Raw genomic sequence first — 18,436 nt, 5'->3', positions numbered from 1 at the left:
ACAACCTTAACAGAAAGTTTGCAGACATCACTATAGTTTTATGGGTTTTGAACAATTTAAGATGTCATATAACCACCCCACAATCAAGCTATAAACTATTTCCATTACCCTTAAAAATATAAGGAATGACGATTTGAAGAAATGACTTTAGAAAATTTAAAAATTTACTGTATATTTAACACCGAGCTTTAGCTTTTTAAATCATTATGTATACTATGTATTTTGCACATTTGTAGTTTGTGTTTCCAGCAGCGATTTCCCACTTCGCTACTCAAGAGATTCCCGTTCCCTGTTGGGGAGCTACCCGTCATTTTTCTATGTGAAGTGTGGCTGGGTGCATTTCGGCGAAAGCTCTTCGCACCTCTGCTGGCCACATTGGCGCATCCTGGGATTGGTCTGCACAGTGGAGCCAATTGGATGCAAAAACATGCCCTGCTTCCGGGAAGGAAGGTCATCCTGCTTCTTGGTGCTTCCGGTAGAGGCGCTGCTGCTGAACTTGGAAGCGGAAGTCGTGGCTGGCGCCATCTTGGGCCATTGCGTCCGGCGCCATCTTGGTCACTGAGGGTAGAACGGCTGGAAGGCGTTGAATGCGGAAATCAGTCAGGTTTTGCTGTGGGACCCAGCAAACGCTCTGGAGAGTGTAAGTTAGTTGGAGTACAAGTTTCTGTCATTTTTGACTAAATAATGTCCGGAATCTCTTCAGGTGACGCAAATAGTTAAGGGTAGAAGGTTGGTAGTTCTAGTCCACCCAGGGGCGTCTGGGAAGAGAGACCTGGCGATGTACTTAAAAAAATCAGCCACTGAAAATCCCATGGAGTGCACTTGTACTGTGATACATGTAGGGCCGCATGAGTAAAAAGTTTACACCTGGCACAGGGATGTTGTGGACTCTCCACAATCACATCAGTACCTGTGTGGCTTTCAAGTTGGAGGAGAGTTTTTTTAAGGAAGGCATGTGCTAGCTTTGAGCGCCGTTGAGAGGCTGCACTGTTGTTGTTGTTAGGTGCCGTCGAGTCCTTCAGACTGATAGCGACCCTGTGTACCTCGGAACGAAACACTGCCCGGTCCTGCGCCATCCTTACAGTCATTGTTGTGCTTGAGCTCACTGTTGGGTCCGCTGTGTCAACCCACCTCCTTGAGGGTCTTCCCCTTTTCTCCTGACCCTGTATTTTACCAACTGTGATGTCCTTCTCCAGGGCCTGATCCCTCCTGACAACATGTCCAAAGTATGTAAGACTCAGTCTCACTCTCCTTGCTTCTAAGGAGCATTCTGATTGTACTTCTTTCGAGACAGATTTGTTCGTTTTTTTGGCCGTCCGTGGTATATTCAGTATTCTTTGCCAACACAATTCAAAGGCATCTATTCTTTTTCGGGCTTTCTTATTCATAGTGCAGCTTTCCCATGCAATCTGTTGAAATACCATGGCTTGGGTCAGGTGCATCTTAGTCTTCAAGGTGATGCCTTTGCTTTTCAGCATGTTAGACAGGTTTTTAGCAGCAAATTTGCCTAACACAATGAATGCATCTTTTGATTTCTTGCCTGCTGCTTCCGTGGGTGTCGATTGTGGATCCAAGTAAAATGAAATCCTTGACGACTTCAGTCTTTTCTCAGTTTATCATGATGTTGCTTATTGGTCTAGTTGTGTGGGTTATTTTCTTTATGTTGAGGCGTAATCCATCCCGAAGGCTGTGGTCTTTAATCTTCATTAGTAAGTGCTTCAAGTCCTCTTCACTTTCAGCAAGCAAGGTTGTGTCATCTGCATAACCCAGGTTGTTAATGAGTCTTCCTCCAGTCCTGATGCTCCGTTCTTCTTCATACAGCCCTGCCTCTCGGCTTATCTGCTCAGCATACAGATTGAACAGGTATGACAAAAGGATACAGCCCTGATGCACACCTTTCTTGACTTTAAACCATGCGGTATCCCTTTGTTCTGTTTGAACAGCTGCCTCCTGATCTATGTACAGATTCCTCACGAGCAGAGTCAGGTGTTCTGGAACTCCCATTCTTTACAATGTTATCTGTTGTTTGTTATGACCCACACAGTTAAATGCCTTTGTATAGTCAACAAAATATAGGTAAACATCTTTCTGGTGTTCTCTGCTTTCAGCCAGGATCCATCTGACGTCAGCAATGATATCCCTGGTGCCCTGTCCACTTCTGAATCCAGCCTGAATTTCTGGCAGTTCTCTGATATTGTTCAATAATTTCCGCATTTGGTTGAATCACCTTTCGTGGAAATAGGCATAAATATAGATCTCTTCTAGTCAGTTGGCTAGGTAGCTGTCTTCCAAATCTCCTGGCATAGATGAGTGAGCACTTCTAGCACTGTATCCATTTGTTGAAACATCTCAATTGGTATTCTGTCAATTCCTGGAGCCTTGTTTTTGACAGTGCCTTCAGTGCAGCTTGGACTTCCTCCTTCAGTACCATCAGTTCCTGATCACATGCTATCTCTTGAAATGGTTGAACGTCAACTAATTCTTTTTGGTTTAATGACTCTGTATTTTTTCCATCTTCTTTTGATGCTTCCTGCGTTGTTTAATATTTTCCTTGTTCAGTCCTTCACTATTGCAACTTATGGCTTGATTTTTTTCTTCAGTTCTTTCAGCTTGAGAAATGCCAAGCATGTTTTTCCCTTTTGGTTTTCTATCTCCGGTTCTTTGCACGTCGTTGGAATACTCTACTTTGTCGTCTCGAGCTGCCCTTTGAAATCTTCTGTTCAGTTCTTTCATTTCATCAGTTCTTCCTTTTGCGTTAGCTACTCGACGTTCAAGAGCAAGTTTCAGAGTCTATTCTGATATCCATTTTGGTCTTTTTAATGACCTTTTGCTTTTTTCATGGATGATGTCATTGATGTCATTGCATATCTCGTCAGATCTTTAGTCATAAGTGTTCACCTGTCAAATCTGTTCTTGAAATGGTCTCTAAATTCAAGTGGTATATACTCAAGTTGTACTTTGGCTTTCATCGTCTTGTTTTAATTTTCTTCACTTTGAACCTGCATATGAACAATTGGTGGTCTGTTCTGCAGTTGGCCCCTGGCTTTGTTCTGATTGATGATATTGAGCTTTTCCATCATCTCTTTCCACGGAAGTAGTCGATTTGATTCCTGTGTATTCCATCTGGTGAGGTCCATGCGTATAGTCGCCATTTATGTTGGTGAAAGAAGGTATTTGCGATGAAGAAGTTGTTGGTCTTGCAAAATTCTATCATTTAATCTCCAGCATTGTTTCTGTCACCGAGGCCGTGTTTTCCAACTACCGATCCTTCTTTGTTTCCAACTTTTACACTGCAGTCACCAGTAATTATCGATGTGTCCTGATTGCATGTTCGATCAATTTCAGACTGCAGAAGCTGGTAGAAATCTTCTGTTTCTTCATCTGTGGCCTTAGTGGTTGGTGCGTAAATTTGAATAATAGTCGTATTAACTGGTCTTCCTTGTAGGCGTATGGATATTATCCTATTACTGACAGCGTTGTACTTCAGAATAGATCTTGAAATGTTCTTTTTGACAATGAATGCAACACCATTCCTTTTTGAGTTGTCAATCCCAGCATAGTAGACCATATGATTGTCTGATTCAAAATGGCCAATACCAGTCCGTTTCAGCTCACTAATGCCTAGGATATCGATGTTTATGTGTTCCATTTCATTTTTGAAGACTTTAATTTTCCTAGATTCACGCTTTGTACATTCCAGGTTCCAATTATTAATGGATGTTTGCAGCTGTTTCTTCTCATTTTGAGTCGTGCCATATCAGCAGATGAAAGACCCAAAAACTTGACTCCATCCCCATTGTTAAGGTCGACTCTACTTGGAGGAGGCAGCTCTTCCCCAGTCATCTTTTGAGTGCGTTCTAACCTGGGGGGCTCATTTTCCAGCACTGTATCAGACAGTGTTCTGTTGTTATTCTTAAGGTTTTCACGGGCTAATTCTTTTCAGAAGTAGACTGCCGGGTCTTTCTTCCTAGTTTTGTCTTAGTCTGGAGGCTCAGCTGGGCATAGCTTCTGGCATCGCGGCAACATGGAAGCCCCCACAGTACAACAAACTGACAGACACGTGGGCGGAGGCTGCACTAGCGAGCCTTAAAGTTAGTTCTCTACTGCTTTTTCTCTGGACATTTGCAAATACAGCAGGCTGCACAGAGTTCAAGGGCCCCAAGCTTCCCCATTAGGCCATTGGGGCGGGGAGATTCTTTTGCAACCCTTGTATTGGGAGCAGAGGTGGAAAAAAACTCTTAAGGAAATCCACACGTTCTCGTCCTTTTTTCACTTCTGTAAATTGGAGATGACTTTTCCTTTCTTTAGGGCTTGTGAAACTCAGCCCGTGGACGACTGTTCCAGGAGGCTGACCTCTTTGTGGCAAGCTCTTGGGTGGAAAGAAAGAAGTGAGGCAAATGCCGTGAAGGAGAGTTCTCTATTAATTAACCTAGGTTGGCAGTGAGTGTTGATTAAAAGACTTCCCCTTACACCATAGGTCACGGCGAGGGGCCTTATAAATGACTGTTGTAATTTAGAACTGGCCTGTGGGTTTATAGTTCTCTTTTCTTTTGCTTTCGTATTTTATGAGGGAAAAATAAGCATACAAATTGACCAACAGTTGTTTGGCAATTCACAAAAATAGCATTTTCCACAAATTTTCAAATTCTTTATCTGGGACACGGTAACACTTTTCTCGGTTTTCGTCACATTTTGGGGCGGTCTTGTCTTTTTATCATCTCTTGACGCCTACATACAGTCATTGAAGGGGCTGTAATGAAGTCATTTCTCTTGTGTGGGATTGTGGGAGTGAGTTTTATTAAGTTAAAGTTACACCACAAACCCCGTGCAGCAACAGCTGCGTGCGTGGAAAATTCCAGAGCCTGTTTTTGTTGTAATGTTTGCCCTTTTTATCTGTACGAGGCAATGTGTGCTTAACTGAACTCAGCTGTTTGGAAAATCAGAAAAAGGATGAGATAATACCTGTCTTTGCCATTTAAGCAATCTTAAGAAATAGCAGAAAAGATGTGCTTAGTTTAAAAGAGTTTGTTAAATATGTATTTTGTAGCCAGTATTGTTCCAAGCACTGTGGGAGGTTTAAAAATTGGAGTGTTTAAGTTTTGATTGATACTATAAGATGCATGTGCGTGAAATAATTTGAAGCTTTTCTTTTTTGTTTTTTTAGGAGAAAATGGAAGGTCGACGTAAGACGGCTCACGGGCTTCATGGTTCATGGAAGATGTGAGTTTTGAGCTGTACTTGGGAGATGGATAGCTTGCCATTTTGTATTATGTTTGTTACATGTGGTTGGAGGTTGCTCATTTGCATTGCCGTATAGTTGTTATTGTTTGTTTCTGTCAAGTAGGCTCTGGTTCATGGAGAACTTATGTGTGATAGAACAAAATGTCGTATAGTTGTTATTGTTTGTTTCTGTCAAGTAGGCTCTGGTTCATGGAGAACTTATGTATGGTAGAACAAAATGTCGCCATGTCATGTGCTGTCTTTATGATCTTGCTGGGTAATAGTCTGCTCTATTGTTACATAGTTAACCCTCATTATTTGAGGAGTACTCATTTGTCAGAGTGGCTACTTGTTAATATTTATTTGTAACCTCAAAATCAAAACCTTCAGTGCTTTCGTGGTCAAGCGTGGACACGCTCAAAGTGGTGAAAAACTTGAGTCACCCAATGTGTACGTTCCCAGCTGTGGGTGAGCAAGGCGCTCTGCATTGTCTCAGCACTTACAGATAGCAAGTGTCCTTTTCACAGTCTGTTTAGTGCAGTGTTTCCTACATGTCCGTGCCTTGCGTTGGTGATTTTGCGGTTTTAAATGGTTCCCCAAGTGTAGTCCTGAAGTGCTGTGTAGTGTTCCTGAGTGCAGGAAGACTGCGATGTGTCTTACCTGTTAGATGAGCTTCATTCGGGTGTGACTTACAGTGCTGTTGGCCATGAGTTCAATGTTAATGAGACAATATATATTAAATAGGCCGTCTTTAAATAGAAACACATTGAGCAAAGTTATGTATCGATAGGTTGATGTAAACGTTGTGACCAGAGGCTCACCGGATTCTAACCCTGTATTTCCTCTAGGAGCAGTGGTTTAGTATTTGCTGATTCTGTTTCTGGTGACTACGGAATATAACTACTGTGAGTAACAAGAACCGATTGTACCACATTTATCCATTCCATTATTGTTGGGCAAGGTCACTAGGTAGCACAAATGGTTTGTGCTTGACTCATTACCTAAAGATTGGTGGCTCAGACCCACCCAGCAGTGCCCTGGAAGAAAGGGCTTGTGGTCTATTTCTGTAAAGATTATAGAGAAGAAAACTCTATGGAGCATACTTCTACTTTGTAACACATGGGGTCGCCGTGAATTGGAATTGGCTCCATGGCAACAGGTTTGGGTTTTGGTTTTGCTGTTGGGGTTTTGGGTGTTTCCAGTTTTAGGCTACTCCAAATAATGCTGCCATGGATGTTTAAGTGTGTATGTACGCATTTCTGTTGAGTGTATACCCACGAGTATGTAATATGGATAACAAGGAGCCTTGGTGGTGCAACGGTTAAATGCTAGGCTGCTAACCATAAAGGTCGGCAGTTCTAACCCACCTGCAGCTTCATGGGAGAAAAGACCTGGCAATCTGCCTGGAAAACCCTACAGGGCATTTCTGATCTGTCATACAGGGTGGCTATGAGTTAGAATTGACTTGGTAGCACATAATAGCAGCAACAGGATTGGTCAGTTTTAGTAGATACCTAGAGATAGTTTTCCCAATTGGTTGTACCATTTACACTCCTACCAGCAGTGGGTGAGGTTCTAGTTGCTCTGCGTCCTCACCATGGATGGTTAGGGAACCACGTAGAGATCCATTAAAGACAGGTTGGGTCTGCATTGTGCTGGGGAGCAGAGAGAAATAAGGTGGGGAGATAATGGGAGGAGAGGAGGGGCTGGGTGGTTGGTGCTTCCTCTGCAGGTTGAAGAGTTGATGAGCAGAGGACTGCCATGGTGTACAGCAGCTGCGCTTACTGGGCTTTTCACCAAGCGACTCTGAGGGCTTTGTTGTGTTCCAGTTAGACTTCCTTTGTGAATGGAATGTGAGTTCTATTCTAGGTAGCTCTTGGCTTCATTTTGTTGCCCCATTTTCGACCCAGCATGCCGTTGGTCCCTGTTGTAGAAGGGATCAAACCATCCTTATCTCAGTGGGCAGGAACATCAGTTGAGGACTTTGGGCGGGCTTCCTTCTTAGCTCTTTCTTATCTCACTTCTCAGTGAAGCTTCGCAGATTAGGAGCTGGTCCTAAGAAGGTCCAGAAAAACTGAAACTCCAGAAAATAGTAGGTCTGTGGGTTTCTGCAACTCTTTTTAAAAATGGCTTGAGATTTTGGAGTTTCGAGTTCCTTTCTGTCTTTGGTAAAATGTAGTAATTTTCAGCCTATATTCAATCTAAATTATTCTGGTTAGCTTCAGAGCACCCATATCTCCAAGATTCTGTGAGGAATTGTGAAGCTGTGCCGTCCAAAATGATAGCTTCTAGCCGTGTGTGGCTAGTTAAATTTAAATGAGTGAAAATTAATATTAATATAAAGTTAAGAATTAATTAAAATTAAGTAAGTAACCAAAATTAAGCAAATAATTAGCAGAAAATGAAGTAGTAATTAAAATTAAAATTACTGTAATTAAAATTAGGAGCACTTGTGGTATAATGGTTAAGAGTGCGGCTGCTAACTAAAAGGTTGGCAGTTCGAATCCACCAGCCACTCCTTGGAAACCCTATGGGGCCTCTGTCCTGTAGGGTCACTATGGGTTGGAATCGACTCAATGGCAACAGGTTTGGTTTTTTTCTTTTGTTTTATGATTCAAATTAATAACAGTAATGACATTAATAACAATAACAGCCAGTGTTTTAACATTAGTATTAATAACAGTAATAATGTTCAATCGCTCAATATTCACATGTGGCTGGCTATCCACATCGGACAGCACAGAACATCTCCCGCACTGCAGAAAGTTCTGTTGGCCAGCACTACCCTAGACAATAAAATGCCGAAGCAACAAGGGAAAATTGGGTTAAAAATGTTCATGGGATATTGCATCCTATTTTACTGATGACTGTAAAAAATGTTTGGTCTAATCAGAGCTGCATTGTCGTAGCAACGTTTTGTGTTCCCTAGGTTTCCTATTTCAGTCATGTCTGATAGAAGGTTCCCGCATTCTGTTTCTCGCCATGTTTTCTTTTCCTGGCTGTGAAATAAAACTGGTGGTTAGGCAGTTCCCAGAAAGTGAAAAGCCATTGCAGCTTAGTTCTGCATGCTGATGTACTGTTTACGTGTGAGCAACTGTTTACGTCTCAGTGTCAGTAACTGAGAGCCTGGCTCCCTTGTGCAGCTGGGTGGTGTAATGAGGTCATTGGTGGCCCGGGCATCCTTGGAGGGCCCACTGCTCAAAACCTCCAGTTGACCTGGAACGGGAAGCAAAAGAACGTGCAGAGGATGGAGAGAGAGAGATGCTTTTGATTAGGAAAATATCGTTGTTCTTGCTTGCCCTGGGGCATTTTGTCATGCTGTTGAAAAACAGCCGCGTATCTTGCTCTTCAAAGTATGTTCTTTATCAGAATCAAACTAACTTCTGGGGAACACATAGCAATATGAATTCATAACTCCAACAGAACCCTTTCTTCCTCCTTTGGTTGAGAATAAAATGAGAACAAACCTCTCAAAGGTAGGCCAGTTTTGTATTTTGGGCATTCATTTACTGATTTATGCAGAAAAAATTATTGAATGCTTATTATTTTGTCGTTGTTGCTAGTTGCTTTTGAGTCAGTTCTGACTCATGGTGACCACATGTACAGTAGAACAAAATGTTGTCTGGTCCTGTGCCATCTTCACGATTGTTGGTGTGCTCAAGTCCCTTGTTGCGGTCGCAGTGTATTTTGAGTGCTTTCCAACCCAGGGGGCTTATCTTGCAGCACGTTATGAGACAATTTTTCTACCTTTTTCCCCAAGGGGTGAGACCAGTGGCGTATCCTAGATGGCCTCTCACTGGCTTTTAAGACCCCAGATGCTACTCACCAGAGTAGAATATAGAACATTTTCTTTAGAAACTATGGTACGCCGGTTGAGCTAGATGTTCCCCGAGACCATGCCTCCCCCCAGCCTTCAGCTCAGCCATTCGGTCCCTCAGGGAGTTTGGATTATCTATGGAGCTTCCATGACCTTGCCTTGTAGAAATTGTGGTGGCTTCCCCAATATTGTGTACTGTGTTACCCTTCACCAAAGTTACCACTTATCTATTGTCTATTAAGTGTTTTTCCATCCCCACCCTTCCCCTCCCTTGTAACCATCAAAGATTGTTTTTGTGTGTAAACCTATTCAGTACAGGAGTGGTCTCATACAATATTTTTCATTTTGTGATGGACTTATTTCACTCGACATAATGCCCTCCAGATTCATGCACGTTATGAGACGCCTCACAGATTCATCGTTGTTCTTTAGCGTTGCGTAATACTCCATTGTGTGCATGTACCACAGTTTTATCCATTCATCTGTTGATGGGTATCTAGGCTGTTTCCATCTTTTTACTATTGTGAACAATGCTGCAATGAACATAGGTGTGCATATGTCTGTTTGTGTGATGGCTCTTATTTCTCTAGGATATATTTCTAGGAGTGGGATTGCTGGATTTTATGTTATTTCTATTTCTAGATTTCTAAGGAAGCACCATATCATTTTCCAAAAAGGTCGTTTCATTTTGGATTCCCACCAGCAGTGCATAAGAGTTCCGATCTCCCCGCATCCTCTCCAATATTTGTTATTTCCTGTTTTTTTTGATTCGTGCCAGTAATGCCGGGGTGAGATGGTATCTCATTGTGCTTTTGATTTGCATTTTTCTGATGGCTAGAGATCTTGAGCATTTCCTCATGTGTCTGTTGGCTGCTTAAATGTCTTTCTTTTTTGGTGAAGTTCATTTTTTAATTGGATTATTTGTCTTTTTGTCATAGAGATTTTGGATTTTCTTGTAGATTTTAGAGATTAGACGTTTGTCTGATTCACAATAGCCAAAATTTTTTTCCCAGTCTGTACGTTCTCTTTTATTCTTTTGGTGAAGTCTTTTCATGAGGATAAGTGTTTGATTTTTAGAAGATCCCAGTTATCTAGCTTATCTTCTGGAGTTTGTGTGTTCTTGGTTGTGGTTTGTATCCTGTTAATGCCGTTTTTGTGTATGGTGTGATGTATAGGTCCTGTTTCATTTTTTTTGCAGATGGACATCCAGTTTTGCTAGCACCGTTTGTTAAAAAGACTACCTTTTCCCCATTTGATGGTCTTTGGGCCCCTGTTGAAGATCAGATGACCGTAGGTGGATGGATTTACGTCTAGGTTCTCAATTCTGTTCCATTGGTCGATGTATCTATCGTTGTAGCAGTACCAGTACCAGGCTGTTTTAACTACCGTAGCTGTATCGTAGGTCGGGTAGCGTGTGTCCCCCTACTTTATTCTTCTTCCTCAGTAGCGCTTTAGTTTTCTGGGGCTGCTTCCCCTTTCTGGATAAAGTTAACGATAAGTTTTTCCATCTTTTTAAAGAATGTTGTTGGTATTTGGATCGGGTAATGGCTATTTTTTTAATCTCCAAAGTTTCTGTTTTTTCACATCCACCTGTTTATTTGTTTGTTTCCTGCCAACCTTTGTCAGTTCAGAGAGGTTGCTGATCTCTGCAGATTAGGGGCTGACAAATGAACAGAGTAACTGGTAGAACAAAACAGACGTGGGAAAGAAACAGTAAAAACTGGTGATGAAGGAAGGAATAACTTCTGTTAACGAAGAGCAAGTATTAATGCACCAACACAGGGCATAACACAGACTCAGCTTGTTATTGAATTGTCATAAGGGCTGTTTTTTATTCTGTTTCTTTTAGTTTCTTTCTACTTGTTTTAGTCAGTGATACCAGTACCAAGTGGTGATGTGCCAAATCCCAGCTGGAATGGGCAAGTGAGCGCAGCAGTGGTTTTCTTTAGCATCCGTTTCTGTGCATCTGTGTACGCCTAACTCTTTTGGTTCGTAAGCCCCTAATGAAACGTTCAGCTGCTAACCAAAAGTTTGGTGTTCAAACCTACCCTGCAGCTCCATGGGGGAAAGACCTGGCGATCTGCGCCTGTAAAGATTACTGCCCAGAGAACTCTATGGTGCAGTTCCGCTCTGTCCCATGGGTTCGCTCTGAGTCAAAATTTGACTGACAGCACCCAACAACAACAATGTGAGGGGTCAGCAACATCAGTGACCGGGGCATTAGTGGATGCCTCCTTTCTTGTGTTAGCGCTTATCCACCATTGTGTCTCTCTTTTAACAAGATTGCTCACTTGCCATTTTTTTGGACAGCTGTAAGTCTTCCCTGGAGTCTCTGGGTGGTGCAGATGGTTAACACGCTCCTCTTTAACGAAAGTCTGGAGGTTTGAGTCCACCCAGAGGCGCTTGGAAGAGACTCCTGGTGATCTACTTCTGAAAAAACAGCCATTGAAAACCTTATGGAGCACAGTTCTGCTCTGTAACATGTGGGCTTGCCATGAGTTGAGTCCACTCTGTGGCGACTGGCAGTTAAATCTCTCCCAATATTGGCTGTTTTTACCTTTTTTTTTTCCCGCTGTTAGTCTCATTTCCCTCTCTCTCTCCCCAAGGGTCGGTGTCAAAAAGGATGCGAAAAATGCTTGAGGAATGATACGAAGCTGCATCAGAAACTCTCCAGCACAATTTTTCTTGATATAGCCAAGAAATCCTTGTTGAACCAATGCTCTGGGGTCAATAACCAACTACTATGCTCCATACTATCACTGGGTCTGGGTTGTGCTCCATACTATAAGTTTGAAAACAGCGCGATGTTGCTTTCGCTTTTCAAGAACTCATTGTTAAATGTTTCTGGAATGGTTGGGCAGCTCCGAGCTGTCAGCATCATTTAGACGGCTGCAAATGGTGCTTTTACTGCAGACATTGCCATTAGGTCTTAGGACAGTCTCCATGGACAGACTGGTCACCCATCTGTGTGGATGTGGTGCTGTTATGTTTTTTCCTGGAAGTCAGAAGTCCTGGATCTAACGTTAGTTTTGCCGTGGACTCACAGCTGAGCAGGTTGTGTGGGTTTAGCATCGCCATTGCCCAGTGTTCTTGCTGGGTTAAACTGCATTCGCTAGATAAATAAAAGTAGAATTCCCAGGTAATTTGGCCAACTTGTCTGGTCCTCAGAGTCATTGTCTTAAAAACAAGATAACTGCGTTAATGCTCTTTAAAGACTGTGTTAGCTTTAACTTTTTCCCCCTCCTACTATTCTATATTAGATTTTTGGACATCGAAGAAGAACAGAGGTCAGTAATCTAGCATAGTGCTACGTTATGAGTTAAATATTATCCAGTGGTGACTTTTCAGGAAGGAATTTTTCCTGTAAGAAAGTGCTTAAACCCAAGATGATCTTTTTATTAATATTGTCATCGTGAATATTGATATTCTCTTCAGGTGCTTTGCCTTGGCAAGCAGGTACGGAGACTCATCTGTTTTATCCGTAGGTGTGAGGATCTCACCCTGAGACTTATAAGTCTTACCTCCTTGTGTTCATTCATATGCATTCATTCATCAGTCTTCCTGTTAATGGATCACTGAGTCCCTAACACAAAAGGAATTAGCATTCTAGGTTACCCTTCATGCATACCTCGTATGGGTGTTTCCAGCACACAGTTTGCCATGAGCAAGGCAAACTCGCTTTTCAGTGTACGAATTGCCAAGTCTTCCCTAGCTGCATATATGGTATCAAATTCCATAGGTTAATTTGTTTGAGAAATTGGTTCTGATTTTGCCTTGGCTGCTGTTGTATGTCACGTGGTGAAACAGATCAAGAGCGTGTCCAATGTGACATGTCATGTTAGGACTAGAACAACAATGAAATCCATCTTGGTGCTGCTTGAGTAGACACCAGTCCTAATTGTTGACTACAAACTTTTCCTTAAAGGGCATTCTGTGGTAAAAATCTCTTGCAGTAGTTGAATTTGACATATCCTTAGTTTTTCAATTACAGTCTTATAAATCAGGCAAACCCCCTTGCAGTGGATTTCTTTATACATTAAGTAAATCACATGTAGCAGCATTGCCACCATGTTTGTTAGGTTTGGGGAATGTTTGGGGGAGTGTGGAGGGTATAAAACACCAAACACCTGTACAAGGGGGTTTCCAGATTCCTCAGGAATTTTGGTCTGCTCTGCCCTATAGCATACGTGATACAGTGCCCTGTTTTGAAGCCACTGGAGAGCAGATGCCTTTGGCGCAGATTTCACTAATAAATGAGCCCTGTGATTTAGAGCAGTCAGGCATTAGGGGTGCGGGCTTTGGCAGCAGGCGCCATAGGCTCAAGCCCTTGTTCCGTCTCTTAGTACCTGTATGAACTGGGCAGAGGGTCTTACTCTCTCTGAGCCTTAGTTTCTTCTCTTGAGAAATGGGGATAATAATACAAATGCAAATATTTATTGGGGGATTGAATACAGATTTTTAGGGGCGATTAAATATGTAATCCTAGTTGAAAGCTTAGAGTGGGTGCATGGCTACAGAAGTGTTTGGTAAATGCAAAAAGGGCAGACAAAAAAGTCAATTTACGCATTGTTTTTTCAATTCAGACAAGAAATTCAAAAAAGCAGGATAACCACTGCCTGAGTTTTTTTGCTCGTTTTTTACAAGCCATTTTCTTGCTGAAATTAGAGGGTGGACTTTGCGTTGGGAAGTTGGTGGCAGCGTGTGGAGTAATGTCTGGCTGAGGAAATGGCTATTAAATAGGCATTTCGTATTTTGGTTAATTACACAGAATACAGAAGGTCGTTTTCTGTGCTTGAGAAGCTCCCTGCTACAGTGGGAGAACTTTCTTAATTTTGGTTTTAAATTGTTGGGTATGACGGGCTGTGTTGCTTTCAGAGGCCTTCTGAATATTGGATTTGCACAAATAATTTCACAAACTGAGTTATTCTTTCTGTCTCTGAGCTCTCATACATTTGATTTCATGAATATAATTTGGTACATTTGGCTAAAAGAGAGTGGTGGCTATCTTGGTAAGAATTTTATCTTTTTTTTTTTATAGGTATAACAAGTTAGGAAATAATGTAGCAAGGTACAGCACATCTGGTTCGTAACCCAAAAACCAAACCCACTGCCGTCGAGTCGATTCCGACTCATAGGGACGCTATAGGACAGAGTAGAACTGCTCCAAACAGTTTCCAAGGAGCGCCTGGTGGATTTGAACTGCCGACCTCATAGTTAAGGGCCGTAGCACTTAACCACTATGCCACCAGGGTTTCCAAACATCTGGTTCATATGACTCTTTACATGGACAAATGATTTGTTTATTAAAAACTCCGAAGGTTTGACATATTCATTATAGTCTTGTTCATAATCACGCTTTTAATAATCAGTCTATTACCTGAATAAAGAGGAAAGAAAAAACATGCCTTTAACCCTTCTTCAGTGCTAATACATGATTTAACCTGCTAACCCTGTTGCCGTTGAGTCGATTCTGACAAAAAGGACCGAGTGGAACTGCCCCACAGGGTTTCCAAGGAGTGGCTGGTGAAGTCAAACTGCCGACCTTTTGGTTAGCAGCCGAGCTCGTAACCATTGTGCCACCAGGGCTCCAAAATGCATGATAGATCACTTAAAATTTTGTCTCGGTATTTTTCCTAAACTCAGTTAAGTTTAGTAAGCTTTCATTTGTGGAAAAAAGGTAGTCATGTTCTACATAGTCTCAGTTTGATTCATGTTTTTTTTTTTTGTCAGTTAAGTGCCACGTCATATAATTTTATAAATCACATGGGTTGTGGGCAGCCAAGTCTAGAAAATTTTGGGAGAGGCATGTATACTGTCTTTACTGCCTTTATCAAAATGTAACCAGAAAAAGGAACTTTGTAGGAAGAAGTACATTTGTTCTAGGAAAAGGAAATTTAATTGATGTGCAAAAAAATTAATGTTTGATTTTTAGATCATTTAAAGCTATCACTGGGAAAAAAAAAAACTTTGATCCACTGAATAATAACCTGCTGGTTGAGCTGAAACCCTGGCAACAATTCCTGGTAGAGCTGAGTCCTTTTCTGGGTATTCTGTTTGGGGATGTATATATGTGTGTTTTCCAGGTACTATGGCTATGTAACAAATCATCCCAAGATGTAGTGGCTTAAAACAGTGGTAATCCTTCATCAACCCTCAGGGCTTCTGTAGATTAGGAATTTGGGGGTGAGTTAGCTGGTGGTTTCTGGCTCTGGTTCCCTCATGAGGTTGCAGTCAGCTGTTGACTAGGTCATCTGAAGGCTTAACGGGGGCTGGAGGATCTGATTCCAAGTGCTTCCAAGGTGGCACCCCCACCTGGCTGGCAAGTTGGTTCCTCGCTCTGTGGGTCTTTTCACACATTGCTTGTGCTTCCTTCTAGCGTGGTAGCTGACTCCTCCCAGAGCGAATGCTTCAATGCCTTTTATGACTTAGCCTTGGAAGTCACACCCTGCCATTTCTGCTCTCCTCTTTTGGTCATGCAGGGCCTGTCCTGGTTCCGTGTGGGGGTGGACTGCTCAAGGGCATGGATTCCAGCTGGTGAGAGTCGTCGGGTGCCATCTTGAAGGTCGGCAGACCATAGTGTGTGTGCTTTAGTCACATGCTGTGACAAACTACCTTTAAGAATAAATAAATAAACCAATTTTCCCATAAACTAGTGGGTATGATGTACTTACATATACAGAACAAAGAATAATTTAAGGTGTGACAAATGAGTTTAAAAACAGTGAGTACAAGAACCATGAATGTGATCTACTTTTACACAAAAGAAAGGTTTTAAAGACACTTCCTCGTTGAATGGATACAAGATTTAAAAGATTTTGTGTATATAGTTGTTCTTAAATTTTTAGTTTCGCTGTTTTCCTTGATTGACTACAAGTAATGTGCACGTAAGGACCTTACCACCTGTAGTGGTGTCCTAGGTTGGGTTCTGTAGAGGAGCAAAACCAGTGAAGTGTATAACGTGTGTGTGTGTATATAAATTTATCTCAAGGGAGTGGCTCACGCAGTTGTGGAGGCTGCCGTTGCCCAAATTTGTGGGTCAAATGTCAGGCTGGAGACGTTTCCCGATTCACATGGTTGTAGGGGCTGGCGAACTCAAGATCGGCAGGTCAGACAACGGGCTACAGGCTCACAGGGCTGCAGGAGCTGGCTTATCCCAAAGTCCGCAGGTCAGATGGCAGGCCGCTAGTTCAGATCCCAAGAACTGGAGGGCAGAGGATGACGGGTTAGATGCAGGATTGAGACAGGGCAAGCTTTGCCAGAATATCCATATATATTGAATGCAGGCCACCCCACAAGAAAACCCCCCTTCTCACTGATTGGATGCTCATATCGGATCACAAAATGGAGGATGGTTATGTAATATCTGCCAAACCTCTGAGAATCACAGCTTAGTCAAGTTGACATGTATCCTTAAACATCGCAAGTAACAATTCAAGTAAACAGGCCATTAGGTACAGAATACATTTGCACGCACTGTGGTGAGACCATGAACATATTCCCATTGATGAACGTCTGGGGTATTTAGGATTTGCAAGCTAGCTAAAGGGATCTGATGAGTGTCAGATTCCTTAAAATTCTCTCTGCCCTTGGCAGCCTCTGAAGGAGTATGGGAGTGTCTGTAAATATGACAGGAAAGCCCAAGCTGCCTGCTCTGAATATCAGGGGATGCTGCACCTAATAGATCCTTGTGCAGAGCAGCTTCGGAGCTTGGGGGAGCCTCTGCGACATGAAGCATCTCATGAATTCGCCCTTGAAAAATAACTGTTTCTTCTCCGGAGAGCAGAACACGGGAACAGGCTAAAGAAAGCGCTGTTTAAGCACAAGATTTATCTGAGGGGAAGAAACCCCCAGGCTCAGGAATTCCTAGTGTCTTTGATTGGGGCCGTTGGTAGCAGTTTTGCATAACCACATTTCAATAATTATACTGCTCTGGCTTGACAAAACCAAATGCTAATGTATCTATCTTTGCAGGTTTTCTGTCTCCTTGTTTGTTTTGCTTGGTTTTTCTTCTTTCCTGAAACTGGCTTTCGGGAGCAGCAGAGTCTGAAAATTTGAATTGTTCAATTTGCCTTCTACCTCTCCTGTCTTGTTGTGAAAAACAACTTTACTGTTGTAATAAACCACAGAGAGATTGCAGGGGGCTGTAATAAAGTTGGAACAATTCTTTTAAAAGATCTCATAATAATTTGTCTTTAAGGTACCAAAATAAGACGTGTAAGTGGGAATATATATGTATAAAATTTTTTTAAAATGAGGTTTGTTTTGGTGGATTCTTGTTCAGACTCCACTTGCCAGAGGTTTATTTTTGTCTGGGTTCTTCCTTTTCTAAAACTGTTGGAGAGAATTGTTTTCTCAGGACATCACATTCTTGGCTCAAGTTATAACCAGACAGACCATAACTTTTTTTTTAATAAAAATAATTTTTCTTCTTGTTTCTCATCTTTTGTTTCTCAAAATATATGTGCTTTTTATAGATATGGGAACAATTTTCAGATCAGGCTGTCTGAAAAGTTTGTATTATATTAGAGAAAAATCATAATTTACCCACAGAAGCACATCGTTTTATTAAAACCACTACTTAGAGGCTGCAGACAGAAAAAAATGAGGTGGAGTTTTTTTTCTCAGCTGTTACTGAAGCCGTTAATTTTGTTTATAGGAATCATTTCAAATGTTTTGTGGACACATAAATTAAAAATACATTTAAGCACAACCAGTTCTTCTGCATTGTCTTGTTTATTCATTTCCTCAAATATCTTACTGAAGGCTGAAGAAGTCTTAGAGGGTCATATTTTACAACGGTATTCTTTATCCGGTTATGGAATTAACTCTGTAAGACTCCAGAGAAGCTTCTTGATCCGTTTCTCCTTTCAACTACCACTGACAGCATCCTGGCCCATGCCCTTTGACCTTTTACCTATGACTACAGTAGTAGCGCAGGTGCCTCACGTCCAGTTTAGTCCCCATACTGCTGTGAGAATACTGCTTCTCATATTGTAGTTCTCTGATTGCGTCCTGTCTGCCCCAACATTTGTGAGCACTTTCCATCGCTGTGAAGTAAAGTCAGAACCCCTCTAGCTTGGCATTGATGATTCTTTGAAAACCTGTCACTGTGAAAAAAGTGCAGCTAACATATGACCCAGCAGTTGCACTCTTGGGCGTTTATCCCAGAGAAACGTAAACTATTATTCACACAAAAACCCACGAGAATGTTCATAGCAGCTTTATTGGAAATAGTTCCAAACTGGAAACAACCCAGGTGTCCTTTAGTAGGTGAATGGCTAGACAAACATTGGTCTATCCGTACAGTGGAGTACTACTTACCAATAAAAAGGAATGAGCTAATTATATGCACAACAACTTGGATGTATCTCCAGGGAATTATACTGAGTGGAAAAAGCC

The 18,436-nt window shown here is 41.9% G+C and overlaps 1 protein-coding gene across 1 annotated transcript in view; it reads left to right on the top strand.

The window, feature by feature from the left end:
* The first annotated feature begins 2,202 nt into the window (after positions 1–2,202).
* Positions 2,203–18,436, top strand: part of ANOS1 (anosmin 1) — a 635,904-nt gene continuing 619,670 nt past the window's right edge. The window contains exon 1 of the mRNA XM_064277948.1: positions 2,203–6,125. The gene's annotated coding sequence lies outside the window, so the exon portion shown is untranslated. The remainder of the gene's footprint in view (positions 6,126–18,436) is intronic.

Source organism: Loxodonta africana, chromosome X (assembly GCF_030014295.1).
Source record: "Loxodonta africana isolate mLoxAfr1 chromosome X, mLoxAfr1.hap2, whole genome shotgun sequence".
Lineage (NCBI taxonomy): Eukaryota > Metazoa > Chordata > Mammalia > Proboscidea > Elephantidae > Loxodonta > Loxodonta africana.
This window is presented reverse-complemented; position numbering and strand designations above follow the sequence as displayed.